Source organism: Meleagris gallopavo, chromosome 4, assembly GCF_905368555.1.
Source record: "Meleagris gallopavo chromosome 4, MGAL_WU_HG_1.1, whole genome shotgun sequence".
In the NCBI taxonomy this organism is placed as follows: domain Eukaryota; kingdom Metazoa; phylum Chordata; class Aves; order Galliformes; family Phasianidae; genus Meleagris; species Meleagris gallopavo.
In genome coordinates, this window is record NC_139407.1 from 31928148 (window position 1) to 31943340 (window position 15193).

General features: G+C 35.5%; 1 long non-coding RNA gene across 3 annotated transcripts in view; it reads left to right on the top strand.

The window, feature by feature from the left end:
• Window positions 1-13551, top strand: part of LOC109367287 (uncharacterized) — a 64212-nt gene extending 50661 nt beyond the window's left edge. For all 3 annotated transcript variants that reach the window (XR_014883004.1, XR_014883003.1, XR_014883002.1), the window contains 2 exons: window positions 4335-4413; window positions 7488-13551. This is a non-coding gene — a long non-coding RNA (uncharacterized LOC109367287). The remainder of the gene's footprint in view (window positions 1-4334; window positions 4414-7487) is intronic.
• Window positions 13552-15193: the final 1642 nt, after the last annotated feature.

Genomic DNA, 15193 nt, shown 5'->3' on the forward strand with positions numbered 1-15193 from the left:
TGTGGAACAAATATTTATGTTATCAGGTGTAACAGTTGATTTCCCTGATTGGAAATGCTGTGAAGCACTGTGTATTAGTGAACAGGATTAGAGGAATGCCTGGGTTGGTGTGTTTTCTACAAAACAATTACGCTCCTAAAATAGACAGGTCCTCTCTCTTGTTCGTGCTTTCCTTACTGCTGTTGAAGGGCACACTGTTTTGCTTTAATACCTGACACTGCCTTTTATGTGTTGCTTGCAATCCTCACGGAGCTGAAAAAACCAGCCCTTTTGTCCAAGAATTTTGCTTACTCCTCATTTCCCTCTTCAAATTTAATTAGGCCCAAAGAGTTTGAAACTTCGAAAAGAAAACAGCAACTTACTTTGAGAAGGAGTGGAATGCTTATCCCCTTTCTACCTTGTCTGCCATCCAGATTTTCTCTGCCAGACTATCTCCGCTGATGCTGGCTGCCCATCTCAGTGAAACCATCTGTGACTGTATGCTCAGCCAAAATTCAGTCATCTCATGTTAGCTGGCAGGTGGAGTGCTTTTGCCCTGCTGGCCATTTTATGTAGTTTTTGTACATGTTATCTGCATGTTTGTGTTATGTATTGCTCTCAGCTGTGATTCAGCATTGAAGGGTTGTCTTGCAAAGTGATTTTAAGTCTTCCTTTTCCAACCAACCGTACTTTCCACTAGCTGTGAGGGTAGGGACTCACCTCCTGCTAAATTCAATGGAGTTAGAGTGGAAGGGTGCTTTTATAGTACTTTTGTGCCTCTCTGTAGTTTTGGGCAGGCTAGGGACCTACCTAAATCCCGACTTAGACTAGATTCAAAGGTTTTCTGTAGTTTCTGCTGAGCCCTATCTTCTTTCAAGGTATTTATCAGAGAGACAGAAGATGCAGCCCAACTCCTGAGAATCTGTAATCATGTGTGATGTCACTGTGTTCTGGAACTGGTGTGTACAGTGGGGGTGGGAAGCAAGAGGGCTATATGTGGTAATTGTCTTTCTGATTACATAAATTTTCATGCTCTTAAGCTGTTGATATTCCTGAATACTTTGGAATCTCTCAAGTTGAGAATAAAATGTACACAGTAGACATTTGCCTCTTCTTCTGCTGTTAGACGTGCATTTAATTTTTTTTAACAACATGTGGCACAGGTGAGCTAGGTGTGTTGAATTTGAATGAACTCCATGCCCGACTGTGCATTAAGAAGAGACCTGCTAGACTGCAGTCTTCCCTTGTGCAGCCTAGAGTCTCTCTTCACAGTGCTGCACAACTTCCTCCTTTCACACTTTCTCATTCTTTGGGATGGAAAAATATTCATGATATGCTGTGAAGATGAATGGGTACCTGGTATTGTGATAGGCGTATATTTTGCTATAGGTTTATTTTGAAACTTTCAGGCAGGTACAGGGCATTTTCTGAGTTTCACAGGGAGATATAGTAAAATCTGTACTCCTGGCTGTTAACTGGTTGAATTAGAATGAAGATCAAATAATAATGCTTTGTAATGATCTATAAATGAGAACAGATTAATACCTTCCTGACATGCTTTTTTTGCAAGGAGATAGAAGTGTTTCCTATGACACTTCCCTGTGTGCACAAGAAAATTAGCTAAACCTAGCCACAAGGGCATACTGATGTTTTTTCCCTGTCCATGTGGAAACTATCAGCCTTAGAAAATCCTCGAGTACATAATTTTCTTATAGTGTTGAAGCATCTTCACTTAATTCCAAGTGTTTTAGCCTTTACCAAATGGACCTGAAGACAGGAACACCCACACCAATCTTAGGATCATCTTAGCACCATTTATGTTCCTCACTTATATCATGGTATATCACAAGTTCCAAAAGCTCTTTCTAAATTCAAGTAGCATAAAATAAAATCCATTTTTCTTTAAAAATAATTAGATTTTGCTCACTTACTGACTGTCACCATCAAATAATCCTCAAAGTTCTTCTAGCCTTCCAAAAGAAATAGTTAACCAGCTGTGAATTTCTAATGCAGAAGGCTTGTTGCCTTTTAACAAAACTTAATGAATGTAAAATGTTCTGACTGTGGTTACCAAAAATATTTTTAATAAGGAGAAAATCACATGAAAAAGTTAAAACTTATCTTCACATGACTTAATGATTTTTTCTTAAATGTGCCATCTGTTCTGTTCAGAGCTACTGAAGTCAAAATAACATCGTATGTTAAACATGAACATGCCATCAGGCTGGAACATGGACACTAGGTTTACACGTGTAGTAGGCATATGTTGTGAAAAAAATGCTGGCATAGCTAGTTGGGTTTGCATAGCAATGAAACATGATCACATACGTGACAAGTTTTTGCAAACTAAGACTTTGTTGTTGCTGTTATTAAGGCCCAAAGCTTGAAACCATGGGAGGCTTGGCTATAGATCAAACCCGTCTTAAATGGGATTTTTGGCTAGGCTGATGTTCACTGAAATATTGTTTAAAATTCCTTTGCACCTAATAACAAATGATTCATTGCATAGCATCAGCTTGATCCTTCAAGGCTGTGTCCATGTACACCAGTGCTCTTTTTGTGCAGATCGAAGGAGCAGATATGCGAAGGAGAAAGCCCACACAGGTGAAGGCAGCCATTTTTTCAGTTGTCATGGTTACAAGAAAGTTTTCTCTTTAAGTGTGAGTGTATTTGGAAATGCTGTAGAATTAGATTACATGTTCCCTCATAATACAAATACTACCTCTGGGTAGTGAAAATATTCCAAAGCAACCAGTAAGACAAGTGGTGATTTGCTATCTCTAGAAGCCACGTTATTCCCAACAAGAAAGACCAATTTTAGAAAACATAAACCTTTTGATTAAAGTCTCTTTAGAGATTTTTTTATTTGCTATCAGGAGAAGGATTTCAAATATCCAGCAGTTGAACCTCTAAGGCAACGTAGAGTGATGTATGCATCAGATTTGGGTTTCAAAACTACTGCTATACCTATTTAATAAAAGCAGGCTTAATTCAATTTTATAAAATTAATACAGTGCAAGATTTTTTTCTTCTTAGGTAATATCTTTTTCAAGGTTATATTTTGTGTGCATATCACTTAATGCCAATACTAGTTCATCGTGCCACAATACTGGAATGACTGTGTGCTGAAGAAATAAGCTCTATGCCAGGTGTGGTACAGTGTATGCCCCCTGTACTTTCCTGATTTTTCACCACACTCATCCTACAAAAAAATCTATTCCTTTCTTGGTCCAGACATGGGATATGAATGACTGGAAAAGAAGAGGTGGTGCCTCATAAGCCGAATAGGTCCTCCTTGCTGGTGACTGCGGCCAAAGTAAACAAACTGGAGTAATTGCCACCACAGGCATTTTACAGTAGATCTGCATTTTTATTGATGTTGTTATTAAACTGCTATAAATGTCATAGACTGCTGTTGGAGATGAAATTCTCCCTTCCCCCCAACTTTGCAGTTGCTGTCTGTCACTGAAAGCTATTAAGTTTATCATCTAGCAGAATCAGACAGTGCAGGAAGCAGCCTGAATGTTAATGTTAACCTATAATAGGTTTTAAATAGCCATAAAGAAAAATTAGGCTCCAATGGGAGAGGAAGGCTAGTTTACCTTAACATAAAATAAAAGAGGACACATTGGCCTGATTTACTTAAATGTAGCTATTACGTGCACTTTAGGGAGGAAACTGGTATACCCAAGCTTATACAGGCAGGAAAAATGCGCTTTACCTCACTCTGTACAGATGACATAAAGTTTCTTGCTGTAATTAAAAAGTAAATCCATAGGTGCTACATGTATATATTAACACAGATGTCATGCTGGCTACCTTTTATGTGAATTCCTTTGAGAATAACAATAGGGCTGTAAAAAAACAGTATTCTGAATCATTCTACATCTTGTTTGTTTTTTAGGCGTTTTTCTTTTTTACAAGCCCAGGATGATTTATATTTGCTATGGAAATGTGACAGTAATGAAAATGGATCATTTCTCACTTGAGAGTTTCTGTATCATCTGAGCTGGCCTAGAGGTTTTACAGAAATGAATGGAAAAGCCATGCATGAGCCCAGCTCATCCTCCAGCTGTCTCCATGTTTGCTTCCAAAATCCTGCAGCCCATTGCTCAGGCACTCTCTACAGGCTGGTCTTCTCACTGCAACCGAGCCAGAAAGTGTGGAGGTCTTGTGGTATAAGGAGAGGGGTCTAAAAGAAATAGGTAGAGAAGTCAAGGAAGATGCATAAGTCTGTTGGAGAAATCGGTCTGTTTTTCTGAAGTTGTTCTGAAATTTGGAAAGTGTTTTTATTCCAGGTAACCTGTTTTTTTTTTTTTTTTTTAATTTTTATTTATTTTTTTATTTATTTTTAGGAACAAATTAATTAAGAACTATGCCATGAAAAATTATTTGTATTGCTTGGGAATGATATGAAAGCTCCTGAAACCAGTTGTAAGTACTTATTCATTATTGCATTCTTCCTGAAAGATGGCAAGCTTCTCATTTCCTATTTAGCTAATCAGTTTCTTTCTTTTGCTGGTAATGTCATGCACTGCACACAGCAAATTAATTTTGCTGATATTAAGAACAAGATATTAAATGCAGTAATAAGTGTACCTGGGTGAAATTCAGAATCGATGGCAGGGGGAAGGTTAGGCTAGACTGTCTCTTCTGGCTTCAGATGTAGGTGTGTTCCACCTTAGATTCTATATATTCAGCTTTACTTGTCCACAAAGGCATGCGGAATCTGCCAGAGAAGTTTGTTTCAGGGTCTGAGTCTTCCAACCTGATGGGGCCTTGTTATTTCTTCAGTGGTCCAGATTAAGGACTAGAATCTAATCTAGGTTATTGACATCGAGATTAATCTGAAATAAGTGTCATACAGAAGCTGTACATGGTAATTTCTAGTTTTGTAGAACCTGTGAACATAGAAGGCATAATTTAAAAAATAATAATTTGATTCTGTCTAGGCTTGTTGAAATCTCCCACTCTTGACTCTGGTACTTCTCCTGTTGGGTTTTACATACACTCATATATGCACATACGGAGAATAAAAACTGCTCTGTCAGACTGTATCAAGAGAGGTTTATATTGTAATGCAACTGTAAATACAAGAATTTGTTCTCTAGCTGTTTTTTTTTTTTTTTTTTTTTGACAAATTGTGAGGCCATTCTTGAAAAGGGGTTACAATGTGAATGTCAGCTTACCATCACATTTGGTTTATAACATGAGTATCCTGGCAAATGCAGGAATACTTTTTCCAAGTATCAGCAAAAAGCAGGACTGAGTTGTACATCACAAAGCAGATTTTACTCAACTGAGCCTATAGAATTTTAGAATTAAAGGCAAAAAAGCTGAAGGTTTTCCTCCCAAATCTTTAAAGGTCTGAAAAATAAAATAAAATAATAATAATAATAATAAATATATATATATATATATACAAAAACCGAAATATCAAAAAAAATAAAATATGCAAAAAACTTTTAAACTGTTACATATTAGGAAATTTGTTAGCAAAAACTTAATGAATACCAACTACAAGTGGCAACGTCTTAATAGTAGATTAATCCCTCAGTGATTTAAATTGAAAAAAAAGTCTAAAAAAAAAAAAATTAAAAAAATGGAATTGTGAAGTCAAGGAAACTTAAACAAGTCTATGCCTGTTCTCAATTATATTGGAGAGAAGTGGGATTTGATCTACTGAAGTGAACAGCTTTGAACCGAGAACAGATTACAACAGAATTTAACTTTCTGAGAGTCATTCATTCTTGGTATTGCTCTCCTGATGTAACTCAGATTAACGTACTTGGATTTGGCTTCCTATTACTTTTTAAAACTTATTATCTATATCAGATTTGCTTTTAATTTCACAAAAAAAGGAAGTTGTTGCATAAGCAAATTGCTAATTTTTTTTGTGTTTAAAAAAATGATGAAAATTAAGCAAAACATGACTAAATAAAATGATATAATAGAATGATATTATGTAGAAAGCTGCTTGTTGTACAGTACATATTGGTATACTTCTAAAGTTCTATACTTCCAAAGTTCTATCTTTAAACTACCATTGGTTTGAATATTTCATTCAGCTTCTGATGTTAAATTGTAGCTTGGTCTTCATGTTTGGTTTTGAAATCAGATTATCCAAAACTGCACATATCTTTTAAATTATTTGTGAACTGGTGCTCAGTTCAGTGCCAGTTTTTCCAATGGATTGTGTTTCAAATTGGGATATTCCCATGGCTTCCTAGTGGTACAACTCAAGAGTTTCAAAAAAGCTATCAAAGTGGCAAGAGAAAATAGATGGTGTCTGAAATTAACTCTGACAATAGGACAAATTTTGCTTTAGTTTTTTTTGCACTGGAAAGCTGAATTCCTCAGCTTATATATTTGTATTACAGCAACAACTTTTGCATATATTGTGTATCCACCAGTTAATTTCAGTGCCTGGTCTTTCAGCAGTTCATGAAATGTTTATGTTCTAACTGAAATAAACAAATTAGGATATATAAATCAATTGGTGATGTGGTTACTTAATTCCAAGATCATATTTTAAGGCTGAACTTAATTTGAATAACAGATCTGTGCATACTTTCAGTCCCTGCTAAAGAACTTTATATGACAGCCGTTTGCTGATGATCATTGGAATTGGTAATAATTTTTCTGAATTCCATCTCTGTATGTAAGAATTTGTGGAATGTATACTTTCGCATTAGTCCTTCATCTTACAGCATTTCATTTTTTTTTTTTTTTCCTGTAAGTTACTCTTGAACAAGAACATTGCTAACTCATAAAACACTGTTAAAAAAGAAAATGAAACAACTCAAAATATCTTGAAAGGAATTGTGAAATTGATTCTAGAAGCTGTGAAGAATGTGATATGGATATGTTTGTTTTTTAAATGTTGGAGAGTACTTCATGAGACTTTAAGTAGATATTAGTATGACAGAAGCCTTAACTGCTTAGTTTATTAAGAATAATCAGTGAGATTAGTGAAGAAGATTCTAAACTTTTTTCAGTTTAAATGTATTCTTAGCTTTCTTGTGAACTAAGATTGTGAGTTGGATTTGCTAATTTGACTGTACGAGTAAAACTGGAATTAATTGGATTGTTGTATATTGAACTACTTATGATAGGTATACTTTTATCTTTCCCTCTCAGTAGGTAATTTGAAGCCTTTAAAACTGAGATGAAAATGAGATTCTAAAGGAGCAAAAAATTAAATAAGGAATTTAACAGCTAAAAGCTGTTGTGTGGGACAAATATTAAAAGAGCAAAAATATATTTTCAAAAACTAGCAATGCTCTTTTAATAGTATATCCACTTAGGTTAATTTAGGATAGAATGTTAATGGCTTCCTGTATCAGTCATGCCTCCATCTGTTGGCATTCTTTGTTTGCAGTGAGATATCGTGAGATAAGTCCATTAAAAACCTTACCATATCGTAGCATTTCCAGCATAATATTGTTTGATAAGACAAAATTAGAATAGTAATATTTGTGATTTTAATGTATGATATCTTCCTTTAGGTACCACAGGTTATGGCAAACATTTAAAAGAAACAAGAATTTTGTGTGCGCTGCTGGAAACCACTTCTCCTTTCCTCGGATTGATGCCAGGTTTCCTAATGTCTGCTATAGAAAAGGTGGCTCAACTTCCCACAACTGAGACTTCCCCTATCAATTTCAAAATTGTTGTGAAACGCTGAATGTGGGATGGAAAATCAGATCAAATCATAGAATAATTTAGGCTGGAAGAAACCGTGGGCAGGCATCTGGTTGAAGCTCAGTTAAAGTAGAGCTGATTATGTAGTTAAATACAATTTGGAAGTCAGTTGAGGTTGCCTAAGGCCTTTTCCAGGCTTATGTCTTGAACAGGTCCAAGGCTGGAGATTTCATAGTGAGGCAACTTGTTCCAATGTATGATCACCCTTTCTTTAAGATTATTTTTCTGGTGCATAGTAGTAATTTCCTCTTTTCCCTCTTGCCTGTTGTCTCCTTGGCCTTTTGCCACATGCTTATGAGAAGAGCTTGTCTCTGTTTCTTGTACTGGTGCTGGTACACTTGTTGGCTGAAACAACATCACTCTGTTTCTCCTGTATTCCCTTCTGCCTACTTTGTAAAGATGGTGAAGATTTAGGTAGTTAAGTCTGCACAGTCTTTCAAACATCCACAGTACTTCATATATACAGATTATGTAGCTGCTGTGTAGGTCATCTTGCTGTGGTAATTTGATATTATTCTTGAAACAGCTATTCTTTAGAAATAAATTCCTAGACCAGCATGAGATAGGAAGGAATGTAACATACCTTCCTGTGTGAAATGGAAAGCACACAGCAGCAGCCCCTTGAATTGCATAACATCAAATTGTTCCACTGCCAGCATTGTGTATATCATTGATCTGTAAATTGTTTTACAGTTCCTTCCCAAATCTTTGGTTCCTCTGGAGTTGTTGCTGAATCTTTTCCAATCCAGAACCTTGTAACTTAATATACCCGAGTTGTAAAAAATGGCTGTAAAGTGCAGGTTTAATAAAGAATTACATAAATAAGAAGCAGTGAAAGGTGCCTGAAACTTGATATTCTGGCTAGACACTAGAAAAGATGCTGGAATTCGGTTTGGTAATGAGTTTGTAGACTAGATTAGCAGAACCATTTCCCAGACACTCTGGGAAAGCAAACTCATTTAGACATTAGGAGTGTTATGGCTGCTGAAGTAAAAATATGGATGTTGGCAACTGGAAAAACAACTTCTTGTGGCTAATGATCTGAATGTTAGAGCTCTTCAACATGAAAGATACATATGAAAAGGTATACTAGTACTTTCTCATTGCCTCATGTTTGATATGCATTTTTTAGTATGCTAATTAAATGGTGATGTTCTGCTCCTATAGCTTTAGCAGATATAAGAGCACTGAAAACCTTTTGCCAGACCATAACAGCTGGAGCCAAAAATTACATCCAGCGTTCTCAGGTTTTCTTTCTTCTGTCTAATGGTGTCAGAACCTCATACAGTACACATTTAAAAAAAAAAAAAAAAAAAATCAGTACCGAATTCAATTTTTTAACATTTAACACTAGCAATCAAAATCATGAAAGAAACTGAGATGTGCCTAAAAGCTTTGCACTGACTTATTAGTACAGGATATTGAAAAATCAGGATTTTCTGTAAATGAATAACTCTAATGTTTCAGTACTGGTTTTCTTCCAGAACTGGAAAGAAAAGTCAGAAGTAAATTCTGATCTACTAACACGCTCAAGTAGTATGTTAGATTTTGTTTTGCTTGCCTTCTGCCCAACTCTTGTAAGATTGACATTCCACCACTTCTGAAAGGTAGAATTTCCAGACTCTGAGACGGGAAAATAATCATGGAAAAGAAGTCTGGAACCATCATAAAAACAATGAAAACATTTATTTTTCATCAGAAGTCCCAATATTTTCATCTGCATCAGCTCAGAATCTGGAAGGCTCTTTGAGCCTAATTGCCTCCAGGGCTTCTGAGTTTCTGCCTCTGAACTCTGTAGAAACATTAATGCAAATATTTATCACCCCAGTGTGAGTCAGGATCCTTATGGCCTTGAAGCTCTCTTCAGTGAACAGTGACTTTTCATGACCCAATGCCACCAACATCGGAACAGTCTGTATGGCAAAGCGACCTAGTCTGAGGATCCAGATAGTCCCTTTGGATCTTTGGTTCTAGGGTCCTATGGGTGATGATGCTGACTTAGAGCTGTGAACCTGACAACAAGCTTGGGATTTCTGTTAATAGCTTACTAAGTAAACTAGCAGGAAGCCAGACAGTCTGCTAATGTTTCCCCACTTAATTTTTTAGATATTATTACTCTTTTTTTTTTTTTTTAAAGATAAATTTGTTTTTTTTTTCAACAAAGAGCTTCTTTAATTATAAAATTGCCACAGCAACTAGACTTACGTTCTTTCATCTGGGTTGTTCACTGCTGGTGAAAATACTTCATTTCCATTCTCAGCAGGACTTTTATTTGCCTCTCCCACATGTTCTTTGTTTTATTACAAATAAGTGTGAATACATACCTATAGATCTAAATTCTGGAAGAAAAATTTCAGATAGATGCATCTCTTTTCTTTCAGAAATATTCTGAAACCCTTTTTAGCAATAAAGAACAGCAGACGTACATTTATTCTATGTTAACATGAAAGGAAGGATATTGGCTATTACTTGTCTCTTAATTTGCATTTAAGAGACTCTGGTTTTCATATTAGAAGTTGCACTCTGTGATTTGTCCATTCCTTCTATTGAAAAATTACAGGTGTGTTATGATTAGTCTCCATTTCCTATTTCTAGGAGTTGATACACGATAACTGTACATTCCATTTCAGTTCCTTCATACATAACCTTGTTTAATTATTTGATTAGAGAATAGAAGTAATCTAAATGTCCATTCCCTAATTTTTAGCAAATACAGCAGTGACATAAAATATAGTATGTATAAATGTGTGTATGTGATACAGCTACATCAGGATCTTGTTTTTTGTTTTTGTTTGTTTCTTTGATCTTCAGGATTTTATTCTAAAATTGACCTGGATTTGAAAATCTATGACCCCCAGCCAAAAAATGTGTTTTGCTGTCTGGATAAAATAATTCAAACCTTAAATATCGTAAGATGAAATATCCTCTTAATGCTATCTGAAGAATCAAATCATGACTTCAGTGAGAATGAAAGCAAATTTGCTCTTTTCTTAAATTTGTCATGTATTATGTATGATAAGATAATCCATTTCTGTTAGCAGGAAGCCTTGCAGTGGAACTTTTTACCTTCAGGGCTAAAATCAGGCTTGACTGTATTCAGTATTCAAGTATTCAGATACTTGTAAGGTATGCTAACATTAACCTATTCTTCGCTATTTCTGGCTGCAGAACTGTTAGCTTTTTACTGTCATAAATATAAAAGAAGCTTGAATACAGTGTTGAAGTCAGTGGATCTTTGCCAGTTTAACAGCAACTGAAGGTCTGGCATAGATTTTACCTAGAAATGCAAGAAGCATACGTGAACGAAAGATTTGTGTTGCTAAATATAGGCTGCCCTGAGAGTTCTAGGTCTAAAATAGTTACTGTTTAGGTTGAGTAGTGAAAATAACACAGATGATCCTGCGAGATTCTTTCACCAGAAGTATCACCTGAAATCAATAACCATTTGGAACATGCAGTAAATTCGGACCTTTTACTTTCAGTTGTCCTAAGCAAGTTTATTTGAAGAGGAGAGCTGCATGTCTGTCTATCAGTACATATATTTTACATATGCTTGCATATATAAAGATGTATGTCTGTCGAGACAGATTCCTATAGATGTTTGCATGTGTATTTACAGTTTATGCACAGAATATACAGGATTTGTAAATGCTGAGGTACAGGACTGAAATAGCAGAATTTTCATTAGACAGTTTTATCACATCTCTTTACATAAAATTTTCAGTATGAGTGCTAATGTTGAAACTGGCTATTAACCAAAACATTTGCTGTCAAATTAAGTGTTCCCATCTGAGATGATAAATGGAGACTACATAGCTGTAAACTGTGACTTATGAAAAATAATTCGTTGACATCTGGCTCCAACATCTGGTTTTATAATTGTTCCTCCTGAGCAAATGGAATACATACTTAAAATTTGTTGTTTTCTTTAATTGGTATTCAGAAATGTATTTATGCATCCTGTAACTTATGCAGTTACAGACGGTTGTAAGAAAAGATTTCACACTGACTGTAGGCATAAAACCACACAAATGGTAATACTTTAGCATTTTACATTGGACAGCAACAAACAAGTTCTGAGGAGAAGCCGGAAAGTATTGATTTTAGCACCTGTTCAGTGCCTACCATGGTAATACCTAAGGAATACCTACTCAGGATTAAAGAAAAATAACCCAGAGAGTTTTCTCATTACTGTTCCTGATTTATTTCCATCTATTTAAGTTAAAGACAAGAAGCACTGCAAGATCAAAATGTTCCTGTGTGTTCCAGACGCACACTGCCTTGGAGTGTTTGTAGAGAATGCACCAAGACAGACAAAATGCAAGAACAAAAATGCTTATTAGAATCACAGATATGCAAGCTTTTAGTTCCAATTCTCCAATTAGTTATCTGTGGATGTCAAGGTGTTTGGATGAGTAAATCAGATTTAATTGACAGACAATAGACAGCACTCCTATCTACCTAGTTTTGGTCAAGGGTATCAGGTGGAGGCCTAGAAAAGTTGGTACTGTGGAAAGTAGAAATTCTGAAGGTCAATTTAGAAATTGACTTTTATGCTTCAGAAACAACAGAGCCAGAAAGAAATAGTGCTTTTTTAGTGTCCCCTTCCTATCATCTTTGATTTTATGGCTTATTCGAAGTATCCCCCAGTTGAGGAAAAAAACAAAAACAAGCAAATAGAAAAGGCTTAAGAAGAAAAAAAGGCCAGAGGGCTTCTTTTCTAGAATGGGCTTTATTGTGGTGTTGTGTGAGCCCTGGCCAATGAAGCACTGTAGGTGCTACAGAGAGGAAATGGCAGGCAAGCTGTGCGTTGCTCTGCAGTTTGAGTGTATTTTATTGGGAGGCTTTGGGCTAGTAGGTCTTTTCCTGTGTATGTCAACAAGGTAACCTGCTAAGGCATTAGTCCTATTGTTTGCAGTCCTGTAAATAGGAGGTGTTCACAAATTCAGATCTTATATTGTTGAAGCAGTATGAGAGTAATGAAAAGTCTTCATTTGTTATCAATATCTACCTGTTTTGAATAACTGTTTTCTTCCTTTTAACCAGATACTCTTTTCCCAACTTCCCAATGAGTACATTTGTACATAGCTCAGGCTCAATCTGTGCTATAAACTTTGCTAGTTTAGGTATACTAAATGGAAACTGGGAAGCTTGTGTCCCACTCCTACCCTTCCTAAGGTATGTCTGCCAGCACAGTGCAGGTAATGGCATCTCAGATGTGAAATAACTCCTTTGTTACCTTTCTTTATGCTTTTATGTGGCTGATGTGGCTATCCCAACAGGTTCTCTCTCCGCTAGAGAGTCTTTTGGCATAGATTTGTTGGCCAATTTGTTCTGTAATGTTGATATGCTTTAACTCATTCAATTTTCCAATAGTAAAAAAAGATTGCATTTTGCAAGCATGTTAAAATTGTCATGAGTATTCACATCAACAGTTGTATGAGTTATTAATTAGAAAGCTTCTGTCTTTTCCTGTGGAAATTCCTTGTCTTAGAATGTTTGATCATATATTGAATGGCTTAGATTTGAAAATAAACTAAATTCTTAGTAGTGCTGATATTTACCTTGTAAAAGTCCATGTGCTATTAGTCATGTGCAATTATCCCCCTAACTTGGTACTGAAGAAGATCTTCAGGGAAGAAAGTGGACAGGGCAAACATGAGGATTTCATTTCAGGCTGCTCAGCGTTTTCAGCTAGGTCCTTCCCTAGTTCCTCACATCAACCCAACAGATTTGACAGTTTCCCTGGATTTCCACTGAATGTTGTGCTTCTACTAAGAATGATTTATATCCTTTTAGTTTTCCAGTGATCATGTACTCTTCTTGTTGACTTTTATATTTTTGGCTTCTTCAGTGCACCTAAAAGCAGAGCTGAAAAAAAAAAAGGGGGTGGGAGGAGATGGTTTCAGAGGGTTTAACAAAGAAAGTACTCTGTTGTGCTGCCAGCAGCTCTGAATAGGAGATACTGTTTCCCAGCTGTATGAAATATATATACTTAATATTACAGTACACAAAGAGAAATTTTTCATAGCTTTGCAGGCAGACCAGTTAATTGCAGTCCAGGCTTTCTGGGTCAAGAATGGAGGTTTCTTGTTACTGTTGAAGTCTTACTAGCATTGACAGAAGCACTTCCTAAAGTTTTCTTTCTACTGAAGAAAATCCTTGCCTGAACCAATGTCAGCTGCATTTCTTTTCACTTATTAAGCTGACTACTAAATATAAACTTTTAGATATGCCATGAAAAACAAAAGCCAGTCAGTGTCAGTCTGGCACCTTTTCTGCAGTCAGACAAAACTATTACGAAGCGAAAGAGTAAGAAATCCTTTACTAGGTAACTATAGGATGATCTGCATATGAAGAACTAGTTCTTAGTTCTTATTTCTCAAAGATTACTGAAGAATGCAGAAGAACAGAAAATCCTAGTTTTTGTTTGTTGTTTTTTTAATCCTATGTAAAGACAGTCTTATTTTCCATATATTGTATTTTAAAGATCAACTTTGCTGGGATTGTTTCAGAATATGCAGGTTTTTTTTAAACGACTCTTCTTTTAGAATAGGTCCTCTTAGGTACAAAGATATTTCTAGTAAAATTTAGCAAGAAATTTCTTAGAGCTATCAGTATATCATCAAATGGACACTACTGCTTCTCTTAATTGTTGTTGCCCTCAAGGAAAGGATTACATATAATGAACATTGAGTAATAATTTTCGCCATTGTCCTTAAGAGAGTGAAGGCTAATATGAAGAACCAATTTTGTTTGATAATGTGAACATAAATTCCAAATCTATGGGGTTTGAAGTTCTGATTTAACATTGACTGCAGAAGGTAAATAATATGCTATAAGAAGAATTGTATTTCAATTGCATATCAAAATCTTCCTAATTTTCATCCCTTCATCTCCAGATTTTGGTCATACTTTTCAGAATCAGGTTAACTTAATCTCTTTTAACAGTCTTTTCTTTAATCCAAAATATAGCTGGTTATAAATTCTGCAGTTTCATTTGCTTACTACTCATCTAATAGAAAGCCAATACAAAAGGATATATAAATTATTTTTTCTAATAATCTGACTTTCCTACCTCCCCATTTATTCCATTTGACCATATGTGCAGTTCTCTTTTAAGCCAATTCAAGAATATTTCTGAGAGAGAGATAAGGGGGTCATAAAATATCTTAAGACCTTGACTTAAAAATTATTTTGCAGTTAAGGCCAATTCAGAACACAATGATACCATGATAAGTTTCATCTGCCTACATTGGATTCTAGAATAGAGGAACAAAAATCTGAAGAATTTTTTGGGTGTATTTTAAAACCAGAAAGCCCTCACAGACTCAAAAGTCTGTGTGGACTTTTGAATGTATTTGAATAGCTACTATAGTGATAGCTTTCAAATTAGTGAGGTTTTAAGCGATCGGTTACAATATATTATTTATTGCTTTCATTAAAAGTCAAATATTTATTTTATTATTGTGGTAAATTATTTTCTTAACTTTAACCCATGGTAATTCTC